The sequence below is a fragment of the Eublepharis macularius genome, chromosome 1, assembly GCF_028583425.1.
Source record: "Eublepharis macularius isolate TG4126 chromosome 1, MPM_Emac_v1.0, whole genome shotgun sequence".
NCBI lineage: Eukaryota > Metazoa > Chordata > Lepidosauria > Squamata > Eublepharidae > Eublepharis > Eublepharis macularius.
This window is the reverse complement of record NC_072790.1, coordinates 66,888,493-66,914,995: the sequence shown is the minus strand read 5'-3', so window position 1 is coordinate 66,914,995 and position 26,503 is coordinate 66,888,493.

Genomic DNA, 26,503 nt, shown 5'->3' with positions numbered 1-26,503 from the left:
ACCTTTTTCTGCTCAACTCCCCCCACATTCTCCCCACACCCTCTGTAATGTTTTGTAAAACTGAGGTAATGGGATTTCATCTGAACTGGTCACCCATTTTCAAGAAGGATGAATTTGGACCACTTTATGTACCAGACAGACAGACAGACAGACTAACTAGAATGATTATAGGGTTGCCAATAATCTGTAGGGAAAATGCCCTGTCCCCATAAAGGCTTATTTACCAGATGATGTTAATTACTTCTGTGTCATGGAAGGCTTCATCTCCATGTTTCCACACATTAAGCTTCTATTAAAGGGCCAAGAAATTTTTCTCCAGCTTTTTGGCAAATCTGAATGACTACGAGCAATTTTACATAGTGTCCAAAAAACCCTTATATTGCCGTTAGTGACCTTGGCATTTTAAGCCCTTAATGCTCAGCTTTGCACTGTGGTTGGAATGTGTGAATGTAAAAACAACAAACTTTACAGAAAAGATTTTAAAAATTAATATAATGATCTATACCGCAGGCCAGTTTTCAATGACTGTTAGCTAATTAACTGTGAATTTCAGACAAAAGAGCAAAAGAATGTCATGGGAAAATAGGAGTAGAATAACTTAACAGATGTAGGTGAAGTAATATGTTAAATGTGTAATACAGGTAGACTACAGGAGGAAATATGCCCTAATATGAAATCACTAGTTTTTAACTTGTGAATGTCAGTGCCACAGGGTCTAACATGATAAATACTCCTTTTTAAAATTCAAATGAACATTCATAACCTTTTAGCTGTTTAATTCAAAGAGAATTTGAATTGAATTTGCATTTCTGTATTGTCTGGAGGGAAGCATTTTTATGCCCTTATGGAAACTATAGTATCCTGACATTCTTCCTGGACATGTGTGTGTGCCAGCCTTGCCCAGATAAAATGTTTATTCATTTTCATTTATTTAAATTACTCATACACCACCTTTCTATCATAACTCTAAACCTGAACTAATTTGTAAATGAACATAACACAGATAGATGGTTGTTGTGGGTTTTCCGGGCTGTATTGCCATGGTCTTGGAAGACCACGGCAATACAGCCCAGAAAACCCACAACAACCATCGTTCTCCGGCCGTGAAAGCCTTCAACAATACATATAACACAGATAGTTATAACATTAACCCAGGGAAGTTGTAACAAAACGGAATGCTTAGAGCTTATAAGGATTGATGCAGGAAGTGGAGGGGGGGGTGTTGATTTTCAGTGTGGCTCTAGCATACACACACACTCCATTGGCATCTACTGTGGACTACTGGTGGCCATGGCTGGTGTCCTGGAGGCCAGGATGATGAGTGGCTTCAGGGCAAAGTAGCCCTATCCTTGAGTGGGATTGTGGAGCAAGAACATGCTTCTTGGCATTAGGCAGCAAGCACTCAGAAATAAGCCTACTCCCTGACCTGGGAGCTCCATCTCCAAGGCAGGCCTTGTATCAGGTGCAGGGCCTGTGCATTGCGTGAGGGAGCCTTCAAAAGGGGATAGGCCTGTGAGGACACACTAGATCTTCACTCCTGAAGTGAGGGAGAGTAGAAGAGGGCCAAGGTACTAAGCTGAACTCCCTTCCCTCTCTCATCCAACACCAGGAGGAGTTCATGATGCGTGCCAGTTAGATTTTCAATTCTATATGTGTTACTCCTGGTTAACAACAAATCCTAGTCTGCTGTTTCTTCAGAACCACAGGATTTCATGTCACCCAGGATTAACTGCACTTTACTATCTGGCTAGGGACAGTGAACTCTAGGGATCTAGTGTCTGAGGTCAACATAGCTGGATAATGAGCTGAGAGAGTAGAGATGTGCACTAAAAAAAATGGCATTATTTGGATTTGGGTATCCAGAATACCATATATATTCAATATCTCCAAATTTTGGGTCCAAAAATACCAGTATAGTATTTGGATTTGGGTATTATTTGGAATTCCAAATATAGTTGGCGCCATTATTTGCTATGGGGAAATATTTCTGGGGGGCTTAAGGGGTAATTTGTCAAACAAATGCCACCAAAATTGTAGGGAACCTAGTCCTGCCTGCCCACTAAAGATTCTCCCCAAATTTCACTGAATTGAACCAATGGGTCCAAATTCTACAGGTCCCTGAACAAGCTGCCCAACCACTCTCCATTGTTTCCTGTGGGGGGAAACTCCAAGGTTTTCTCCAGGACACAGAAAGCCTTAGCCAAACACACAACAGCAATGAATGACTAAAAACCTACCAATGCAAACAGAACCAACAAAGGCAACAGAACCAGCAGCAAACCAAAGAAACCCAGCATCCAACCTAGCAAACCATTAATACCAAGGCAGCAGCAGCATCGAAAGCATCACAGAGTAATGGCAATGGCATATGGCAAGCAAGCACACACACAGTAATGTTGCCTCCCTCTCCCTCCTCCTGTTGACTGGGAAGGCTGGGAAGCCTGCATAGCAAAGAAAACAAGTTGCTGCAATGTTTAAAATGAGATTTTCAGATATTCAAATATATATCTGGATTATTTGGGAATGTAAATACTGGTTTATTTAAATACACCCATATATTGGCCCTCCTGGCCGATGGCAACAGCAGCTGCAGCAAGGGGCTGTTGCTTTGCCCCCTCGGAAGGAGAAGGAGGCAGAAGTGGCGCGTTCCTCACATATGGGGTTGTGCAAATGTCGGAGTTGGTGGCTTATTTGGCCACTCCGCCCCTCGGGGCTTTGTTCTGGGCCCACAGCCTGTGTGCCTGGGTGTGCAAGGTTCCTTGCCTGGTGTGCAGGATGTTCTGTGGTTGTTGGGGCCCAAGGCTTCCCCACTGGGTGTGTTCAAGAAGCTTGGGCTCCAGGTAGTGTTTAGTCCAAGGCTCCCTGTCTGTGGTACATTAGGAGCTTGGAAGGGGATGGAGGCATTAGGTATAGATACACCATCCACAAATCCGGGCCGCATTTGCTGACCTCTACAGAGGATACGGTGAAACAATCATTGGGATGATGTGCGGCAAGGGCGTGGTGGCTTTACGCCACTTGTGGGGCGTGAAGGCCTAAGCAGAGGCCTTAGCGGTGGCAGATTAGGTTGGGGAAAATGAGCAGGCCAATGACCACCCTTGGCACACCCCCATTGGTGGGGATTTGGAGTCTGTCAGGAGCGGCTGGCTGCTGTATAGCCCAGCTGCGAGGTCAGATGCCCTGGTGGGGAACCCCTGGACAAACTGTACAGCTGGGTGGGGGAGCTTTAAGGGGGTGAACCACTTCGCCAGGCCAGCTGGGTCACAGGCAGAGGGAGTTCCAGCCTCTGCTATTCAACTATGTGTAGTGGTGTGGCTTCCTCAAGTCAATGCCACAAAAATATGTAGCCCAGAATGGCCAAATCATTTTGCTAGGCAACTACAATCCAGAAGAAGAGATGGAAGCTCCCCACTTCCTGCAAAACAATACATATCCATTGCTGTAGTAGGAAGCTGTTTTCAGGCCACTTTGTAGGCCTGGGAATTACTTTTGGTTGTTCTTTGTTAGCTAGTTATATATCACCAAGAAGATATGCACACATTAACATTTCCTTAGTCATAACAATAACTTGTTGGAGTATGGTGATTGAACTTCTGCAGCCTGATCCAAGGAAACAGAGGGCCAGAGTGGTAGATTAGATGGACAGTGTTTGCTTGATTGCTTGTTTGTTTGTTTGCTTGTTTGATTGCTTGTTTAAAATATTTATACACTGCCTTGTGATGCAGCTTAGGGTCCACAAGGCAGCAAATGGTTCAAACATTAAAATACATATAAATACATATATAATATTCAAAACAATTAATTAAAACATGTAAACACACAAACACAGTGTCCCACAAACAGGGGGGAGGGCCAGGGAGAGCCTCTCTGCTGAAGCTATAGAGATACTGAGTCGCTGCTTGACAGCTGTTGTCAAATGACTGAAAAGCAAACAAATTGAAATTGAACTCAGACAAGATAGAAGTGATGCTGGTTAGAAAAGCAGAGATCCTGAAGGTCATTGTGCTTCCGACCTTTGATGGGATCCAGTTGACCCTGGCTGACTCAGTGAAAAGCCTAGAATTTATATTGGATCCAGCACTGCTGCTAGAGAAGCAAGTAAAGGCAGCAGCTAAAAAGGCCTTCTCTCAGCTCAGAGACTCCAGCTGGTGCAAAACACTACATCTTGTTTACTTTCAGGAGCTAGATGGAGCATACATATCACTCCCATTCTGCACACACTCCATTGGCTACCCATCAGTTACCAGGCTCAATACTGTCACATTCAAAGCCCTTCATGGCCTAAACTCCTCAAATCTGTGCAACTGCCTCTCTCCCTATGTTCCGCCATTGCAGCTTTGCTCATCTGAACAGGGTCTTCTGCAGATACCAACCTGAAGTTGGAAAAAATCAACAACTGCCCAGATATGTGCTTTTTCTGTGATAGCCACCACCATGTAGAATGGCCTGCCGCAGGAGGGCAGGAAAGCTCCCACTTTCTTGGCTTTCTGAAAACTATGCAAGATTGAAATGTTTAGGAGGGATTTCCACTCAAATTATAGCCCTATGTCATAAGAAATACCTTAAAGAGCTACCTTGCTAAGGAACAGGGACTGTAGGTAGGGTTACCAGTCCATTGCTCAGGGCGGTGGATCCCCCGCTCTCACCCTCTGCCCTCTCCACCACTTAATTAGCCAGTGGGGGGGGGAAGGTGGGGGAAAAGCCTCACTCCATGCTCCCAGGGCATGTTCAGGGCATGCTCTCGAGTAGCGCAGCATGCTCTCGCACTCCACAGTCAACTGATGTGGGCCCCAAAGTGGCCGAATTGGGTCTGTTTGGGGCCTAATTGGTCCACTGTGATGCACAGGAGCAATCCAAGGCCCTTCTGGCAGTAGTCTTGTGTTTCACAGTGGGCAGAATTGGGCCCGTTTGGGGCCATGATTGGCCTGCTGCGAAGCACAGGAACACTCCAGGGCCCTGAACAATGATGTCACACCATGATGTGCTGCTAATTTCCTAAACAGCCCTAATTTCTACTGTTCTAATATGGAGAATTATGTTAAGAGAAAGTAATTGAAATTATACAAGCCTATCCTGAAGAATGCATTCTGAGACATGCAACAGATGTCTCAGGGCCAAGCTACACATGACGAATGACACTTGAACAGCAAGTGCATTTCTCCCTGTTCACTTGCCCTCCACTCAATCCACTTGCCGTCCAAGTGTCATTCGTCATGTGTAGCTTGGCCCACAGTTGAGAAGAAAACCCAGCCTTACTTGAGAAGGAGTGCATGCACACACATTACATTGGGTTATACTTACATCCCAAAGGAATATGTGAAGTAGAGAAAGGGGGTGGATTAATTGGGCTATTTAGTATGTGTGTCTGTCAGGAATGGATTGTTCCATGAAACTGTAAATTTGATTGGAAGTTTGAGTTGGTAAGAAAGAATTTTCCCAGGCAGGGGAAGGTTGATCAATGTCATCAAAGATGACAGGTAGCAGCAGAAGTGTAGACAGGTATAGACTGATGAGATTGATAAGGTTGAATATCAGAGAGTAACACAAGAGGAGTTACCACTGGGTTTTGGTATGATAATTCAATAAGGAAAGGAAACAGAAGCGAAGGCATCAAAGTTAAGTTTATACCCTAAGAAGTAAGAATGTACATATAAAAGGTAAGACTCATCAGTTCATGCATTTAGGACCATGGGGAGATCAAAAATCTGTGGCAGGGAGGCGAAGTAGGTAGCTGTGTCTGTTCACAGGCAGGATTCTTTGATGTACCTGTAGTTCTTCTATACGTAAAGAAATCAGTGTTGGGAATGCTGATTTCCCTTATAGAACACGACTGATTTCCCTTGCGGAACATGACTGCCTGTCTTAATTTCTACCTTAGGTTGAGATCAAATTAAGAACATAAAACAATAGGAGTATCTGTTCTGGGGGCTACATTAGGGATCTCTGCTTCTCTGATGATGACATATTTCCATGTTGACACTGTTGTAGTGTGTTCATCCAGATCTAGTTGATCCAGAGTGATATTGTCATATTGTCATTAGAGTGTGGGACTCTAATCTGGAGAACCGAGTTTGATTCCCCACTCCTCCACTTGAATCCAGCTGGGTGACCTTGGGTTAGTCACAGCTTCTAGGAGCTCTCTCAGCCCAACACACCTCACAGGGCATTTGTTGTGGGGATAATAGTAACATACATTATAAACCACTCTGAGTGGGCATTAAGTTGTCCTGAAGGGCGATATATAAATCAAATGTTTATTATTATTATTATTATTATTATTATTACTACTACTACTACTACTACTACTACTACTACTACTACTAGCAACAAAGCTCATTGTGTAAAAAATGGGCTTTAGAAAGGGGGGAGCAGGCAGGCAGGCATTCCTTCCTCCTCCAACATTGATCCCAGCTGGATGAAGGCAGGACAGCAGGCATGGCCACCTCCTCTGCACCTGATCCTAGCCAAGTAAAGAGGGGTGGGCATTGCCACCTGCTGTGTGCCTGATCCCGGCCGGGTGAGTGGGAGCCATGCATTGCCTCCTGCTCCACACCTGCTCCAGACCGGGTGAAGGGGGGCGAGCATTGCCTAATACTCCACTCCTGATCCTGGCCGGGTGATGGGACGGGCCTTATCACCTGCTCCATGCCTGATCCCAACTGGGTGAAGTGGTGGTAGGCATTGCTACCTACTCCACTCTTGATCCCTGCTGGGTGAAGTTGGAAGTGAGCATTACCTCCTGCTCTGCATCTGATCCGGGCTGAGTTAAGGGGGATTGACATTGCCTCATGCTCCACTCCTCATGCTCCACTCCTGGCCAGGTGAAGGGGGTGGGCATTGTTACCTGCTCCTTGCCTGATCCCGGCCGGATGAAGGGGGACAGGCATTGCCACCTGCTCCACTTTTGATCCTGGCTAGGTGAAGGGGTGTGTGAGATTTCCTCTTGCTCCGTGCTTGATCCTGGATGGGTAAAGGGGAGTGGGCATTGCCACCTGCTCTGTGCCTGATCCCAGCTTGGTGATGGTGGGGTGCAGGCATTTCCACCTGCTCCACTCCTGATCCCAGCTGGGTGAAGGTGGAGGATGGGCATTGCCGCCTGCTTCATGCCTTATTCTGGCCTGGGCTTTCTGTCGTGGTGTGCTCTCTGAAGGTCTGGCTGCCTCATCTGGGCTTCCCTCCGCAGCAGTGCCCTCTGGTAGTGCACCAGGGTAGGGAGTGAGTTGTCTTGAATACGCTTACCCTTTTATATAGTAGGATTATTACGATTGTTATTATTATTAATAATGTCACATGATCACCACCTGTCTCAAGGAGGTACCTAATGTCTCCCAACACATACGCACAAACACGACAGATTTAAACAATCAAGTGGGACAAGGATCATACAAACAGATGGTAGGTCTCAAAGAATCCTGTTCACACCTTCAGGCTGAATAAGATGAAAGGTATTCCATTCAACTGAACAAGTTGGTATCAGGTAGGTAGCCATGTTGGTCTGCAGTAGAACAGCAGCATTTAAAGAAAATGCCAACCCTAAAAAGAACAATTTTCTTTTAATGACAAATTCAGCATAAACCACCCATATATACCGAAAAAGGAAATGATGTCAGAAAAAAAGTTAATGCCCCTCCATCAAATATCTACTGCATTCATGAAAATATTATGCCCCTCTTAATCCTGCTACATTCATCAAGTTGGCTTTGGGTGAAAAACTAAGGTGAAATTACTTTTTTAACTCATGGCCATAGAGATTTCAGAGGAAAAGCCAAGAGGTTGTTATATCTGAAGTACATACCATAGATCCTTAAACTTCTGAACAGCATGTGTGTACGCAATAGCAAAATCTCTGTTCTTGAAAAGTCTCGTATATTACTTGACAGCTGGTTAGATGTACCCTTGACAACTGCTCTAGTTAATCAAGGGTGTAAATGAAGCTACTGCTTCAGTGTTCCATGGAAATCATTTCAAATCCTCTCCTTAATATCAACTCTTTACAAGTAAAAGCATCTTGATTTTGGGCCCCCAAGTGATATGTTAAGCAGCTATAGATTGTTTGTCATGCCAGAGTGGAAAATTAGTGTGCAGGTCTAGATTTAAATGCCTGGGGCCTTCTGGTATAAATTGTCAAGATACTTACAAGAGGTATGTGATTATTTGTCAGAAGGCTGGATGCCTTGGTTTTCATATGGTCTAGCTGCTGGTTATTAATATGAAATCCCTTCTGCATTTGTTCTGTCTGCACAAGGTCAGAGCTTGCAAAGGCTCTGTATGTGTTTGACTTTTTATGCAGGCTGATTTGACATTTTAATTTTGTTGAATCTGCATGGCAATCCCCTGGAAATATGGCTGTGGTGATAACACTGTATAAAAATGTAATTGATGTAAACAAAATTTTCCTAAGTATGTTTGCATGAGCATGAATGCACTGGTTTTTACATGATTACATTAGGTAATTATAATGCATGAGTGCAGTTAGGAAAATCATATGTCTCAGGACCTATCCTCATCCATATTGTCAAAAGTGTAATCAGTTTAAAATACTTTGCCACGTTTCCCTTGATATAAGCAGGAAGCCGAAGCAATCATGCTGTCAATTAGGGCTTAAGTTAGACTTTTCAATGACTGGAGAGATTTGGCAAGGGTGGTAGGGAGACGCAAAGAATGCATTTTGCATTTCCCTCCCCCGCCCCTGCCTTTTACCATGTATCTTTACTGCCACCTTGTGATTTGAGCAGACAGAAATGTGCTTTCCATTCCATGCACAGAGCAGTTAATGCCTGCTTTTGTAGTGTGAGTCAAAACGTTTCCTTGCCCAATGTTTTACTTGAGTTGAAAAAATGCCTCAGTATTAGTTGGCTTAAGAAGATTTCCTTTAATAGCAGCTGTAAGCCTAAATTAATCTATGCATGTTAATAAACACCTACAGTTGGTGACAATTGAAACAGGCTGTGGGGGTAGTTGTATTAGGTAAATATTAGAAGCACTCGTTATTTGTTAGAAGCTCAGTATTAAACGGCTATGTGATTAATCAGATATGAAGTGCAGATATGAAATTAATCGGAAGGTGAATTTGATTTTATCTGTCATCTTTTTGAGAAGTTTGAGTATTTGGTGAAGATATTGAGCTGCCCGAATATCATTTTTGTTTGTCTGACCACAGTTGTGCTCACAGACAGCATATCACTCAATATGCCCTGATAAATAATAGGTAGCCATTGGATCTTGAAATCATTGAATTGAGTCCAGGTTCCATTTCTGTTAGAAAATCTCTAGGTAATCAAAGCTATGACTGTCTTTCAACCTTAATTTCTCTCAACTGTAAAATGAATATACTAGCAAGCTACCTCACAGAGCTTGCTAGGGGTAAGCACAATGGGTAAGAAGGGGTAAGCACAATGAAGGTAAAGGTCGTCAGCACCAAGTCATTACTTGGAGGGACGTCACATCACGACGTATTCTTGGCAGACTTTTTGTTACAGGGTGGTCTGCCATTGCCTTCCCCAGTCAGCTATACTTTACCCCCAGGAAACTGGGTTCTCATTTTACTAACCTCGGATGGATGGAAGGCTAAGTCAAACTTGAGTTGGCTACCTGAACCCAGCTTCCACCAGGATCGAACTCAGGTCATGAGCAGAGCTTGGACTGCAGTACTGCAGCTTTACCACTCTGCACCACGAGGCAGAGTGGCAGAGGAGTCCCATGGCAGAGAATGGTAAGCTGCAGTACTGCAGTCCAAGCTCTGCTCACAAATTGAGTTCGATCCTGGTGGAAACCGGGTTCAGGAAGCCTACTGAATATGAAAACAGAGACCCCTCCAAATATAACTGAAGCAAAAAGTGGAAAACCACAACTGGAGGGCAAATATAAATAACCCAATAGAATTTTTTTTTAGTATTTTAATGAATAGTAAAGTGACTAGTGCTCTGATAAGTTAAATAAGTTAACGTGGTGGCCACAAAAGAGAACCAATGTACTGCTTAGAGTTCCATGCTTTATGAAGTGTTTCACTAGGTGAGCTTAAAACCGCCCCTGAGGAAGTCCAGCTGATGAAACACTGAGACCTACAGCCGGCCCTGTGTTGGGGGGCGGAGGGGTTCCTGCCCTATTGGGCACTCTGGCTTCTTGGCATCACCTATAAGAGAAAAAGAGATAAGAAGTTTATTACTTTACTTTGACTTTCGTGATATTTATTTATCTCCTTGATGGTCTTCTGCGCCTATAAGAAAAAGGAGAATAATTATGTCATTTTCAAGCATTTAAAAACTGTACTTTTGGTATTTTGCAGCGTTGAGCATTTTTGTCTGGCAGTTATACAAAATCATTTTGTTGCTGTTTACATCTTATCTACAGGAATAGTCTGTATTTATGAGATACATTTATTTATTCATGCTTGTTACTTATTTAACTTATCAGAGCACTAGTCACTTTACTATTCATTAAAATACTAAAAAAAATTCTATTGGGTTATTTATATTTGCCCTCCAATTGTGGTTTTCCACTTTTTGCTTCAAGTTCAGGTAGCCGGCTCAAGGTTGACTCAGCATTCCATCCTTCCGAAGTCGGTAAAATGAGTACCCAGTATCTTGGGGGTAAAGGGTAGATGACTGGGGAAGGCAAGGGCAGACCACCCTGTAACAAAAAGTCTGCCAAAAAAATGTCGTGATGTGACATCCCCTTATGGGTCAGTAATGACTCAGTGCTTCCACAGGGGATTTACCTTTACCTTTAAGCACAATGAAGATTGTCAAATACCAAGCAAATTACAAATCCTATATAAATTATAAATGTTATACTACAGGATGTAGACTAGATACGCTAATGTTTTGAACTGTGATCACAATCCCTTTAAGACAACAGGAATGCAAAATCACAGAGATCATTCCTTTGCTATTTATATTTCCCCAAGCAATGGATTGCTATGGAAAATCTGTTACCACCAATGTTGTAACACAGGCACTTTTGCTTGCAATCATACTGCATCATGGAGCATGTAGTCTTGAAACTACACAAACCATTTTTACATGCATGCATATGGTTCAAGAACTCACATTTCATTGTAGTGTTTCTATAATTAAATTATGAGACGTTTCAGTGGATTGGGTTTTTTTTAATAAATGTTTTTATTTTTAATTTCTGACATAAAAAACTACAAAAAACTACAGAAATATAAAGGAAAAAAAGGGGACTGGGGAAAAGAGAAGAGCAACATATAAACAGAAAACACACACTACATCTACATGTCTTGTATTCCCTTCATACTGCAATTTTTCTTTAAAGTTAACTTTCTAATATGCTATCAGATTGGTAGAACTTATAAAATACAGACTTCTTTCAGGATCAGGTCTTCTTCCCCCTCTCCCTGTGTCTCGGTCTCAGTTCTCTTTGCGCAGCTACAATAGCTGCGCTCGTTCCCTCCTCCCCCCCCCCCCATTCTCCCCTTCAGACTTTGGACTTTCTTCTTGCTGAAACTCCTGATGGTTAAACAAAAAGTCTCTCAGCTGTACTTCCGATGTTATCTTGTAGGTTTGATCCTTGTATCTAAACCAGATGCCTTCCGGAAACAACCATTTGTATTTTACATCACATTTCCTCAGGAAAGCCGCAAGTCTTTTATACTTAAATCTTCTCTTACGAGCCAAAAATGGAACGTCCTTCAATATCTTAACCTTATTGCCCAGATAGTCCAAGTCCACATTATACGAATTATATAAGATGGTGTCCCGAGTCTTCTTAGATGAAAAGTCAATAATAATCTCGCGGGGCAGCTGATGCTTCAGCATATTTTGAAGATGTCCGACAGACTTCCAAAATATCACTTTTTAACTTTTCTTTAGTTGCCTTTGCGAATGACGCCAAAAGTTCTGACACCAAATCTTTTAAATTTTCACTTTGCTCCTCTTTTACATTCTGAAGACGCAGTACTGTTTGGGCACGGTCCACTTGTAATCCTATTATTTGATTCTCCAAGAGCTTCACTTCTTTACTTGTTGCTTTCATGAGTACTACGTTTTCGCGTGCAGACTGCTCTGCTCCAGACGCTGTTTCTTTAATGGTTTTCACTTCGCTTTCCACTGAATCAACCTTTTGCCCCATTTCATTTAACTTCGCTACAAAGGGCTGCATAGCTTCAAAGACCGCTCGTCTGACCATCTCTTCCAGGGTTTCCCCCTTCCCCTGTAACATCGCCATCACCGATTTACTCATCGCAGGGCTCTGCTTTTTCGTCGCCATCTTAGGGGGGGGCACCAGCTAAGTTCCGAAACTCCGTGAAGGGGAAGAAATCCGTGCCTTCTTAGCTTCAACTCCCTCCAATCCTTCGCATACGCTTAGAAATCAGAAGGGATTCGCTTACTTACAGGTTTTCACCTTAAATCTGCTTATTGCTGTTCTCCATGCGCGCGATGTGCTGCGCAAGTCGGCCGGCCTCCGTTGGAGCAAACGGGCAATTTACCCCCTGCATTGCTTTCAGGGGGTTCTTCCCGCCGCGCTCTGGACCCTGATTCCCTCACTGGGAGTCCTGGGGGTTAACCCTCGCAGGTCAACCGCCTGGTCAGGCTGCTCGGACGTTTCCTCCCGGACCTGCGGAGAGGAGCGTCCGACATGGCCGGGAAAACGAAACTGAATCCGGATTGGATTAAATTGTTTATATTGTCTACATGTGAAAAATACTTTGAGTGACACAGAATTGCAGCATATAACAACAAAAGTGAACAAGATGAATAAATGTTTGCAATCTTAAATGTGTCCTCCTTGTGTGAAAAGGTGATGCCACAATATAAAATGAGTGCCAAAAAAAGTTAAAATTAAATCATGTTATGTTACCGAGTGTTTGTTGCTACGACAGTGAAAAAACTGAAACACTTCCTTGGAGAACATGTACAAGAGCAGATGAAATTCTCCAAATTCAGAACAATGTTCTGATTTAATAGGACTACATATTTCAGCCTCCATACCATAACTGTTCTCATTTCCTTATTGTTTTTCATGAGTTATATAAATTAGATTCTGTACTTGACACATAAATCCCAGCTTCCTTAAAAATCATGCTGTATGCCTTTCTGTGGTTGGTTCTGGAAGAAAATATGTGGTGGTTTTTTTAACGGGGCTGAAATTTGTGACAGAAGTATCTGCCAGATGTACAGAAATGCCTTCAGCATCAAAACAAACTAATATCACAGAATATGCAACTGTTACGTTTCACCTTGGGTAACTAAAGAAATAAATGATTAGTCATTGCAAACACTGCGGTTTTTAGCATAAGGTCATGTCGATTTTATATGGCATAAGGTTAATTATGAAAAATATTACTTAAAAATGTCTTCAGGGTATATCACGAAATCAATCGTTGTTCTTTCAAATGTGATCTGTTAAATATTTGGTTTGAAAACGTGTGATGCATGACTCTTTTCTACTGACTTAATTTTCAGGAATCCTGCCCAATTTTTAAGTTATAAATAAAATTTGTGCTTGTGAATCTGAAACTTATACGGAAATATGTTTCAGATTCACAGGTACAAATATCTAGATGTTCAGCAATATGTACTTCTCCTGCATTGATTAGGGAACCCCTTATAGAAGTGCAATGTGCCATTAATTATGCTTAAGGTAAAGGCAAAGGTAGTCCCCCGTGCAAGCACTGAGTCATTACTGACCCATAGGGGGACGTCACATCACGACGTTTTCTTGGCAGACTTTATTACTATTATCACAAATAATATGACTAGGACATTGAACACATTATCATTTATGTCAAAAAACAACAATATCATGCTACAGGCGGTGGTATTCCAGGAGTCTGCCATCAATGATGATGAATCTGCAGCACTCTTCCAAAGAGAGTGGGCCGGCCAGATTGGAGATTCTGAATTGAAGGCCCATTCTTCCAACCGAGGGGACTCACCCAGCTTCTTATGCTTTTGGAGGGCTGGGTTTGTTCTGAAATAAAAATCCCTCCCCCTCAGTTATAAGATGTTGTTAGGGTAGCAGCAAGCATAAAGGCTTGGAGTTCGCTGCTGTGAGGTAAGTTTTGTGGTGAGCAAGAAAAATGCAGTGATTACAGAGACAGGAGTTGTGTGTAAATGACAAAGTAGGTTTATTTATATACAGCTTGTTTTTGAAGAGCAGATCAGCAGCCCACATCTCTAGACAGTCAAAAGAGAATCCTGGCTGAAGCACATACATTTAAGCTAGTTATGGCTTCAGAGTATGGTTTGAATTCTATTCATTATTTGCAAGTATAAACAGGCTTTCACTGCCTAGCCACTAGATTGGATCTTCACATACTCAAGATTTATATAGCCTATCAAATGTTTACTCCATTCATAACATGGACCCCCATAAGGGAACACTTCACAAAAAGCATGAGTAGTCTATCGAGGCATTCAGACCCCCATGCCCAACACTGTCCAAAAATCCAGAAAGCCTCCTTCCTGAGTCAAGGTTCCGATCCAGGAGCACATTTCAAGAACAAGAAATAGGTGTTTTGAAGCTCCACTCACGTAGCACTTTCTGGATCAACATACCAATGAGAAACAATTCAGATTCTCGGTGCTGCAAGTTGTTCAGGCGGATCAGTCTATAGACTTTAACAAGGAATTACTCAGGAAGGAGGCTTTCTGGCTTCCCTTATGGGGGTCCATGTTATGAATGGAGTAAACATTTGATAGGCTATATACAGGTGAATGAAGGGAGCCTATCCCTTTAAGTGGATTCAGCTGTTGACTGATGAGAGAAATGACTGCCCCTTTAAGTATATGCCCTTGGGGACATTCCATACCAGCTCAAGACCAAGCGAGAGAAGCGGTTGTGAAATTGATGTGCTGTGTATTAGTGAGTAGAATTTTCTAGGGGGATATAACATAGACTCTAGAGACAAATAATTCTGGTGGTATTGTATATATTGATGTTTATTTTACAGTAGAATATAAATTTCCCGTGAAAAAGACATGTGCCGAAACAGGAGAGTATCCGGAGTCCCGTCGAGAAATTCTGGAGGGGGATTTACGGGATTCCCCACATTACAAGTCTTTCTGCTTTTGAAACTTAATGCTGGGCTGAAGATAAGCCTTATATAGATTAATTTGCTGTGGTCACACCACAAAGGAAAAAATGGAAAGTTTCTTTCCCAAGAAGTTGGGACATAACAGAAGATTGTCATTTATGTACAACCTCCTATATGTTTATATATACTATGTTATGTATTTCGTTCTGTATCTTTGCAAGCATTGAAACATTGTATTGAGGTTTTTCTGCCCGACACTAGGGGCTTCTATATGATATTTGTAAATGGTTATACTGTTGCACTTGCAGTGTGAATAACATTGAGTAATACTGGGTGAAGTGTTGTTGCGGGGATTGTTGCATTGGTTGTTATTCTTTACCCGTGACTGCCCTCTGGATCACTGTTCCTGGTGCCTGACAAAGAAACTGTAGTTTTAATTAAGTGTCTCCAGGGGTTGGCTGATGAGTTTAGAGTTTTGATTAAATGTTCCCAGGAAGAGCTTAAACTTATCAGAGATGACCAATGGTCCTCGATTGCTGGATAGGATTTTAGCCGGGGTTGTAATTAGTGGAAGAACGGAGTTTGGAATGTCTGAGGGGAGTGGTTAGGATAAACCGTCAAGCGCCTTTCTTGTCAAAAGAGGCTGCACATTCTAAGGCTGGGTGGGCAGGAGTCAATGGTACCTAATCACTTGGCATTCCTTTCACATGGCATGTGCATTCCATCTCCTGGCCGAGAGCCAGCAACATTTTACCCAGCTTGATAGCTTCTTAATGTGACATGAAGTGCATTAGTTAAGGCTTTATAATTTTTCCCAATCATAAGCAGGTATTAAATGGCAGAGAGCTAGGTAGACTGCTCACAAAGGCTCCTTAGACAGGTTCACTCTCACCTAAACTCTGGAGACACAACCCCCCTCTCCAAACATAATATATATATGTATAATATATACTTAAAAAAACACCCTGAAATGTTTAGCTATAAGTTCCCTGGTATAAAAAAATCCTCCTACCATGGCTGTTGTGTGGGAAAAACTGTCAGCTTTGGCTCTTAGTCAAAGATAACATTACTTGTTACTGTCCTTGTGTCTCTCTAGGCTCTTTGCAGGCAGCCATACAAGAGAAGAAAAGACTGCTATGGTGCCAACCATATGTTGTGGCTATGACATGACCAAAAATTACAATGACCAACTTGCATATAGATTCTCTGTTGTGGAGGTGCCAAATCTCTTTTTCTAGGCTAACTCCTGCACTACTGCAAGTTGCTTAACAGACAGTAGTCAAATGAGCATAATTATTTCCCCTTCTGGGCATGCACTGAGTGGGATAGCTCTGCCTGTGACTTTGTGGTTTATTAGTACAGCTTGCAGAGACATAGTAACTTTCCGGGTGCAAGAGAGTTGGTAACTCTATTCATCTGAATTGCTTTCAGTGTTCCTGCTACTGTTCAATAAACATGTGGACTGTTCTACAGTTGTTTCTCTATTTGATAGCGGTCCTTCCCTCTGCTCATCCTTAACTGTAGCTGTCTTCAATATGAGCTCACATTAGGAGGGTGTAGCACAGAATGTGCATGGGTAAGCTGAAGCTCTTTTAAGGAGAAGAGGAAGGTCTCTGGGTTCCCCACTCCTCTGCATGCTGGCATCTGATAAGGCATGCAACTTGAATGGTGTGTGGAGGGAGGATGCATGGATGGAGCATGAAGATTACTGGAGCAACTAGAAGTGGGTGGCAGGAATTAGTCTTCTGGAACAGCAAGGGATGGAGCATGGGGATTGCTGACCCAGATGATGGGTCTGTAGGGCAGCCAATCAGCATGAGCAGGCTGTCCTACATGATTCTGTTTGATAGGGCAAAATCTCAGCTGTGCTTGGGACTCTGTCTTGCAGGACTCTCCTCATATGGCATGTGAACTTTGGATCTTGGGTATGCCATATTTTAAAATTTATTGTTATGTGGATTATTTATAGTCTCCCTTTCTCACTGAGACTCAAGGCAGATTACACAATGGTGGGCAAGATATCTAAAAAGCAATGTAAAGACTGGGATTGCGGAAATTGGAACAAAGCTTAAGTGCTGAACGTAACATGTTTAACACACAGTAGATTGTATTACATATGTAATGCATTGAAACAAAGTAATGCATACAGCAAGATAACATAGCATACACTACAGTAAAGTCCACAGATCCATACCCTTCCTTGAAACATCTCTTGAACCATTCCTTTAAAATATAGCCCTTTTATCTTTATAAAAATACCCTTCTGAACAATTTTGTTTTATATAGTTTGCAGAAGTGACATTCCACTATGCTCTGTCTTCCTTTGCAGTATTCCCTACTCTGCTCTTTATGGCTGATGTCAGTAGTAGAGCTGTTGGAAGATGTCTAATGCCTTATGCTGTATCTGGTTCCTATGTTCCTGGTTAGAGGAGTTGTTAGAAAACTGCTTCTGAAAGTGTGATTTCTAGTTTGGTCTGTCCCTGCTGTTTATCGGCTTCTAGTCAAAATGTGAGTTTTGCTCCCTGGCCAGCATTCATCTTATTGGGGAACCAAGCCCAAGAAGACTCCCATTTATTTCACAGATGCCATTCCTTAGTGAGCTGTCAGTGGTTGACAGGAATGCCTTTTGTGAATGTGCAGTTATGTGTTCCCTTGTGGCTGCCTCCAGTATCTGCCTTCCCCATGCCTGGCAAAAGGGAATTTGCCTACAGATAGGGACTTCAAGCTGTATCTACAAAGCTCCCTGGAGCATATTTGCTCCATGGCCCCTGCTGGTCACATCACAGAGATCTTTCCAGAAGAAGGTGCTTCATTCCCTTCCTTGGTATATTCCACATTTGTGTGGTAACACCCCAATGTCAGAGGTGTTTGATCTCATCAGCATTTGCCTCTTGACCATCCCCCTCTGCCTGTCATGCTGGTTTCAGCAGCACACTGCTCCATAATTAGTGAGCGTTGGCAGAGTTGCTGTGAACTCCTGTGCTATTGATATTTTTCTGTGGCTTTCTGAGTGGTGAATTGTTGCCTCTTTACTACAGAGTAAGCTTAGGATACTGAGTAGGAAAACCAGTGCAATACTAACATCAGGGTCTTAGGATAGGGCTGCCTATGCTGGTATAACCTTGACAACAACATATGGGGCCTACAGTGAGAGGAGGAACATGCAGAGCTTTAGTAATAACAATAACAATAATAACTACAACATTTGATTTATCTACCAATTTTCAGGACAACTTAATGCCCACTCAGAGCGGTTTACAAAGTTTGTTATTCTTATCCTCATGACAATCACCCTGTGAGGTGGATGGGGCTGAGAGAGTTCTGGAGAGCTGTGACTGACTCAAGGTCACCCAGCTGGCTTCAAGCGGAGGCGTGGGAAATCAAACCCAGTTCTTCAGAGTCCTGCTGCTCTTAACCACTACACCAAACTGTCTAATGAGAAGGCTTTCTTTACATAGATCTATGGGTGCAATAGTTCAGGAACCACTGTGGGATCAGTCTGTTTATCAACTTAAAACTCATTGACCATTTCTGGTTACCATCTGCATACCTTCTGAGTGTTTGGGCTGGGACATGAGGAGTGATATTGGTGACTGCTCCAATGCTTTGCACCAGGGTTATTCAGAGAGGATAGGCAGCTGGCATGGATACAGTCTTTTAGCAGCCTGACCCTAAAACATGCTATAAGAGCCTAGAAATGGGGTTGGCTACTATCAACTTAAAAAACAACAACAACAACGTCAGTTTATGGAATTCAAGTTTCTCTGATTTCATCTCCCACCCCTTGCTGCAAGAAATCCAAGGTTTCTTGGTTCAAAGGTTCTTTATTGAAAGATTACATTCAAAGTACAGGTGTCCATTATTAATCCAAAGGCATGAAAGCTTCTGGCTGACCATGAAGCTTTGTTTAGAATGATGTGTTAGTTACAAGTTGCAATATATCAAAACCTCCTTCCACTCTCTCCCTCCCCCCCCATTGCCCAGCTACAGTAGATGCCTGGGAAGGTGAGGGAAGCTCCTCCAAGGTCGATGTCTAGTCAGGGTAGATAAGGCCTTCCTGGGAACACAGCTGGCTCTCTGTGAACCTGTAGGCAAACAACACTGGAAAACTACAGCATCAGAAAGCATCAGAAAACCATATGGCGTTACTGTGGATAGCAGGCCTGACAACTCTATCCTGATACAGTGATCTGTTCCAGGAGCAAAAAGTTCATCAGCCTTATGGCCTGCCAAACTGGAACAGCTTTCCCATTTCAATAGTGGGATAAATAGTCAATGCATTCATTTTGTTGTACAGTACATGCTAGACCTGCGTTACATTGGATGGGGACCCCTAAACTTGCAAAAAAATTATATGTACACCTGAACATGAACAGGTCTCTCAACTCTATACAAACTTTAACAGTAGGTCTCCAGCCATAAATGCTAAATGAAAATACAAAATGAAGTACAGCAAGAAAGAGTACTTTCACTGAATTGAATGCTCATTTTAATTAAGCTATTTTCCATTGTCTGCTCATAATTGACAACCACTGAAAGAATAATTAGTACTTGTATTTTTCGTTACAAAATAATAACTTAAAAACAATTATATGTGAAAGCTATCCTTTGGGAACGGACTTTTATTGTTGATACTGTACACAGTTCTCCTGCACCCCTGATATTATCACATTAAAACTCCAAAGAATTCTCAACATTTTATTGAACATTCTTTGTATTTATTTTACAAATTCCCTTAACCTTGTATTCATCTTATCTCTGAAGCTCAGTACCAGAGTATACATTAACAGCATCCTTCATGAGTTGTGATAACTGTATCGCAATGTAATCTTGATGCTCAGAGGTGCAGTCCTTCATTTTGCATTCCATTTCTATTTCCCCTGTAGTCCAGGAAAGGGAAATTTCTACCTAGAGAGTTCACTATCATTCGACATTGATATTACTTCTGAACAATCACCTACACTAGGGAAAGCGTATGTTAACACAGCACTTTCAATTTATCTGTATCTTCTTACACATGTAAAGATCTCTCTCTTGCCCTCAGTGTCTCATTTGGTACATTTCAACTTCTCAAATAAAGACAAGTGATTAAAAGGGAGAGGGTTTTAATCTTGCCCTATGTTCCACCATGGCAGCTTTATTCATCTGAACAGGGCCTTCTACAGATACTGCCCTACAGGTGAGTAAAATTAACAGCTGCCCACATACATGCTTTCCCTGTGGTGCCCCCCCCCCACACTTTATGGAACGGCCTGCCGGACGAGGTCTGGGAAGCTCCCACTCTGCTGGATTTCCACAAACTACGCAAGACTGAGTTATTCTATCCAGATTATAGGGCTGTGTCATAAGAAGTAGCTCAGAGAGATGCCTTGATAGGGACAGGGACTATGCTACTCTGCTGGACACTGACTGCTGATGTAGACATGCACCTTCTAGGGAATTTTCACATTGCTAAACATGTCATGTATGTTATGCTTGGTTTGGAAAGCTTTCGTCTCTGTGCTTCAGCTTTATGTTTGTTTCAAATGTCCTGTGGTTCATTACCGAACTTTGCTCAGTGAATGTCCTAGCTGTTGATTATATTGTATATTATATTATGCTTGTACTGAGTAAGCTGCCTTGGATATCAGTGAGAAAGCGACACTCTAAATAAATTATTATTATTTATTTTTATTATTATTGAAGGGTCTGTTTCTGGAAATATATGCACCCAGAAAATTTTCTTTATTGCACCTTCCAAGACCATGGCCCATTTCAGCGTCCACATCCTGGACAGAGCTTGCTGATGCAAGTGTGGAGCTACCAGGAAGAACTCGAGCCAGTGGAAATAATGTAGAAGATTTGACTCTATGAACCTTCATTTGAATGTCATAATTTGTATTAGTATGATTACTCTATGTAACAGTTCCAAGGAGAGGCAGGACCTAATAATAATGCATGCAATCTTGTGAGTTAAAAGAAATCTATTTTATGGTTATTGGGGGTTTTCCGGGCTGTATTGCCGTGGTCTTGGCATTGTAGTTCCTGACGTTTCGCCAGCAGCTGTGGCTGGCATCTTCAGAGGTGTAGCACCAAAAGACAGAGATCTCTCAGTGACACTGAGAGATCTCTGTCTTTTGGTGCTACACCTCTGAAGATGCCAGCCACAGCTGCTGGCGAAACGTCAGGAACTACAATGCCAAGACCACGGCAATACAGCCCGGAAAACCCCCAACAACCATCGTTCTCCGGCCGTGAAAGCCTTCGACAATACATCGAAATCTATTTTACTTCTGAAATATACAATTATGCCATCATGGTAATGAGTTTGAAGCCTAAGCTGGGTGCCACAGGAACCCCAGTGCTTTGGGAAAGTGTAGCCATTTTCTCCAGTGGAACTAATCTCTATGGCCTGGAGATCAGTTGCAATTCCACCCTGGAGATTGTCAACCTTTCTCCACTTTGATCAGTAAGCCTGCTGATAGCCCTCCATGGTCTCACACATGATCAAGTGTGGACTTTTGAATATATATGAGCCAGGCTTGTCTTTCAGAGTAAAACTCAGGGTTGCAATATGTTTCCCACAAGCAATAATCCACTCTTCTGTTTCTTTCCAGCTACAGGTTGCCTTTTGGCAGTGCTGGGGGATGTTGTATGATTGAAATGATCACAACGGAAAATTCTCTAGTACGACAGGAAGTCTTTCTGATGCAACAGCTGACTGAGGTGAACCTATAAAACGGAAACCAAACTCTAACCAAGCATGTTTATTTTAATTTCTCTCATAAAGTACTAATGATTTTAATTATTAATTCCACATTATTTGCCTCAAACATAATAGGTCTCATGAGATATGTTTTGGTGAAAATCTACCGTGTATTCTACTGCAGCCCCCATTGAAATTAACGATAATGCTCCTGTTCAGCTTCCATTAATTTCAGTCAGATTTGCAGGGGAAAACTTCATAGTATCTGGGGAAATAGCTTTGTGCCAAGTATAATGTGTAGCTTGGCCCCTACTCCATCTGTATTCCCTCCACAGAGTTATAAATACAAGATGGTACACCTATCAAGTGGGCAGGTATGTGCCTTCAGACAAAATGGCAGGGCAGATTCATTATACTCGTTTCTTCATTCCTTTGACTGAATTTGTTTCATGAATACAACTTGCAGACAGTTGCAGTGGTTGTTAATAGCTTATTGTCATCCTTTTCAGGTTACCTTTGGGGCAATATTCCTTGGAGATGTCCCTGATCACATTAAGATTCATCCAAGTGCTGGGCAGATTTATGGCTTCAGAGGTTGCATTCGAGAGTTCCAAGTGAACAACAAAGAATTGTTTATCATAGATGAGGCCATAGGAGGAAGAAACATTGAGAACTGCAATGTCCCTGTTTGTGATTATCAGCCATGCCGCAATGGAGGCACTTGCACTAGGTAGGCATGGGGAATTTATTGCTGCTGTTAATTTCTTTTATGAAATCCTTGTTTGTGAATACATAATGAAGTTATTATCTTTCTTTGATTTGTTACAGCCCTTAACTGAAGCTACTCTTCCATTTTAAGACAAACAACTACCTGTGTAGTTTAACAAAAAATCAGCTTTGCAATGTAAGATCTCTAAAGCATTAGATGCAAAGAACTGTCTCTGGTTTCACTATTCCCAGTAGAGCTAAAGTCAGGGAGTTTAGTAAAATGCCGCTGTCTTTAATGAACAGAAACTGTCGTGTCATTCATAAATGCAGTGATAAATTTACTTCATATGAGATTAGGGTTAATCCCACTCCAAGGGATGACATCTGTATACATCTTCCTGACTACAGGAACTGCAAAAATGGCTAGTCAATGAATTTGAATGCAATCTATTTTGTCTCAAAGGCAAAGGCAAAGTAGGATTTTTAAAAGTGACCAATAAAGATACATTTAAAATACTTGAGTGTTTCTAAAGATTTTAGCTACTGGAGTCCACTAAGCATGTCAAGTTGTTGATTTATTACCACAAAAAAAATTAAGAGCCTTATTTAACAATCATTTTCTGCCACATAAAATAATTAAATAACAATTTTGATATACTTATCAAAGCAAAATAGTTCAGAATCATGCAAAATGTTGCCTGTCTTTTTACTTAAACTGATTAAATAGGACTTTAATAGGTTGTCTTTTGCATTCTGCTTGATAATATTAAGATGTCAGAAAGCCTTCCTAAAGATTTCATTTCTGGAAAAACCACAGGCTGTTAAATAAGCAATTATTCCACCAGCTAGAAACTCAGTTCTGTATTCAACTGTTAATGGTAAAAAATACTTGGAAGTGTAGCATTGTATTGTGATTTGCTACAGGCTGAGAGTACTGAAAGCTAAACCTCTTATCACCAATATAGTGGCTCTGAATGACCCAAAAAAGTTTCAGCCAGCATTCATTCCAAGTACAGTACTGCGTAAATATTCTGCTCAAGACATCACTTACTCAAGAACTCTGTTCAGGTCAGTGTACATTGCTAATAGGAGGAAATTTTACTGTGAGGCAGATTAAAGGAATGAGATAATACAGGGATTCACCATTTTGTTCCTTCTTAGATAGTTTGTTCCACATCAAGATCCATTTTTTAAAAACGTATTCTATTTACATTATTTACAGTCCACCTTTGGCTTTAATGGGTGGTGGCCATTAGCAACAGTAGATAGCTCCAATATAACAGTTAAGGTTGACACCTTTAATTCTGGAAGGACCTTTATGCCGTTAAGAGGCATAAGATTCACAAGGGCTGCTTTTCATAGCATGAAGATAAAGTGATATGGAAAACGCTGTACAGATACATCACTGCCTCACTAGATCAAGCGCACCACTAGCTGAGTAATTTGTTTCTGTCAGTTCAGTACTACTAACAAGGCCATTTTGGTTAAAACCATAGAGTCCTTGGTGACCTTCTCTGCTAGGCTGTGCAACTGAGCAAAGGAGCATAGATGTGTGCATAGGAGTATCAAATTAATGTGAATTGTATACTACTTCAAGACAAGGAGCCACAGCATGGTTTAGAATACCACCTTTTCATTTTAGAAGTAGAACAAATAAGGAACCACATGGCAAGAGAGAGAAACAATGGCAAAAAACCCCTCCTCCAAACCAAATCTCCCTCTCCAGGATACCATAAGCTTTGGGCTTCCATCCTTCCGAGGTCAGTAAAATGAGTACCCCGTTTCCTGGGGGTAAAGTGTAGATGACTGGGGAAGGCAATGGCAAACCACCCCATAACAAAAGTCTGCCAAGAATATGTTGTGATGTGACGTCCTCCCATGGGTCAGTAATGACTCGGTGCTAGCACCTTTACCATTACAGAATTCATGGGAATTATTATCTAATGCTGTAGATTGCCTTACATAAAAGTGTTCATGCTACACATTTGAGTGAGTAAAACTTTGATTTAAAAAGCATTTCACTCATTCTAAAAGATAAACTATTTCATAGGAGGCGTTTTTTCTCCCAGTGCTCCATAAAATTTCCCAATTTTTTCCGTTAGAGAAATTGCAAAAACATATTCTGGGGGAAAATGGTAAATTGGGGTCTTCTCCTTTAAATGTTTTTCATTTTTTTCTGGGCTTTCACATAACCAATGATAGTCTCTCTAACCAAGACATCTTACATGGGGATGCTCAAGTGACTGACTTTCTGTGTGGTCTTATGTTCAGGTATACTCTGTCTCCCTAGTGGTGCATGTGTATCCCCGATGGGAGAACAAGAGTAAGATCTTTCACTTGAGCATCCCTGTGTAAGATATGCAGGCCAGTGCTGAATGGGGGATGAGAGCGGGGTGGTGGTGGTGGTGACAAAACACAACAAACAGTGCTGGAGTTGAAAGTGTCCACGACTTTACTGATATTACAGCTCAAGGAGCATTGGTGCTGCATAGGGGACTGATCCAAGCATCAGCTGACCCTCCTGCCAGCTGATGACCCCCACACACCCCTCAGACTGCTGCTGAGGGGGGAAACCATGGGATCACATGTGGGGGTACACCCCTGTGTGGATCATCCCCTGCCACTTGGGAGTGAGGCAGATCTGACAGCCCCCGAGCTGGGCATGCACCTGCCATGCCTTACTCCCCAGATCCCTTAAGGGGATTCCCATAATAAGGAAACTGAGCTTGCGGGCTCTGTTTCCCCCAAAACGGATCAGTGCCCAATGTCCAATACGCCTACTCACTCCAAAGTTGTGACAAAAGGGAGGGCTGGGCAGGATGCCGGCCAAGAGCCAAATGCTGAGGTGCAGGGGCCAGCTCCTTCAAACATGGCCTGCGGATGTGCATGACCTACACCTCCCAGTCCCTCCACGCCTCCCTGCCCCCTTGAGCAATATGGCAGTCACCATGCTTACCCCACCCTCCTCCCCCACACGGCCCACAACCTGGACCCCCAGGTAAGTCTGGGGGGGCAGTGTTTCTTGTGTAGAGAGACTCATAGACTTCTGTGTTCAAGTGTAATGCACAGTATTACCTGACATGTATTAAAACTCCGTTTCATGAGAGTTTCCATGTCAGTATTCAATGATCCTGGAGACATTTGACCTTGACTTGGCAATTCTCCACGTCAGGAACTTCCACCTGACATGCTGTTTAGCCACATTACAGTGAGCTCTGGAGAGTCATCACATAGATGCGCTTCTCCATGAGGATGAGGAATGCATAGAGAACTAGAATCATGTAGTAGCTAGAGGGCTGGCATTGAATACGAGAAACCTAGGTGCAAATAATTGTTCACAGTAAACTTTATGGGGTTTGTTGCATCTCACCTTGAACTACCTCAAAGGACTGTTGAGAGAATAAAATTATTCCATCTGTACTGCCCTGAGATCTCAGGAAGTATTGGAAACGAACATTTTAAATTAATGAATATACATTTTACATTACAAGCCTGATAAAAATCCAAGTCATTTTTCTCATTGACTTCAATGGGAAATGAACTGACAACTAAGGACTGAAATGCACCATGTTCCTGAAATGTATGGGAGTTGTGGGGGGGGGGAGTTGGTTGGGGTCATCTTAAAGACTAACAAATTTTTATTCTAGCTCAACATTTTATTTATTTATGTCATTTATACATTTGTGGACTGTATCTGACAAAGTGGATTCTGATACATGGTTTATAAGAATAAAAACTTGCTACCCTTTTAGGTGCCACAAGTCTTTTTCTATTTTTACTACAATACTGTAATACACCGTCAGCTACCCCTTGAAACTTTGGTGTAGTGATTAAAGTTCTGGAGTAGGATCTGGGAGAATCATGTTAGAATCCCCAGTTTGCCATGGAAACTCACTGGGTGACCTTGGGTCAGTCACACACTTTCAGCGTAACCTACCTTACAGGGTTGTTGTGAGGATAAAATAGAGAGAAGAATTATGGAAGCCAACTTGGATCCCTGTTGGGGGAGAAAGATGGAGTATAAATGAAGTGAGTAAATAAGCAAGCAAGCAAGCAAGTAAGTAAGTAATCTCTCTAACTGTTCTTAAAGGAAATGTAATGGAATGAAT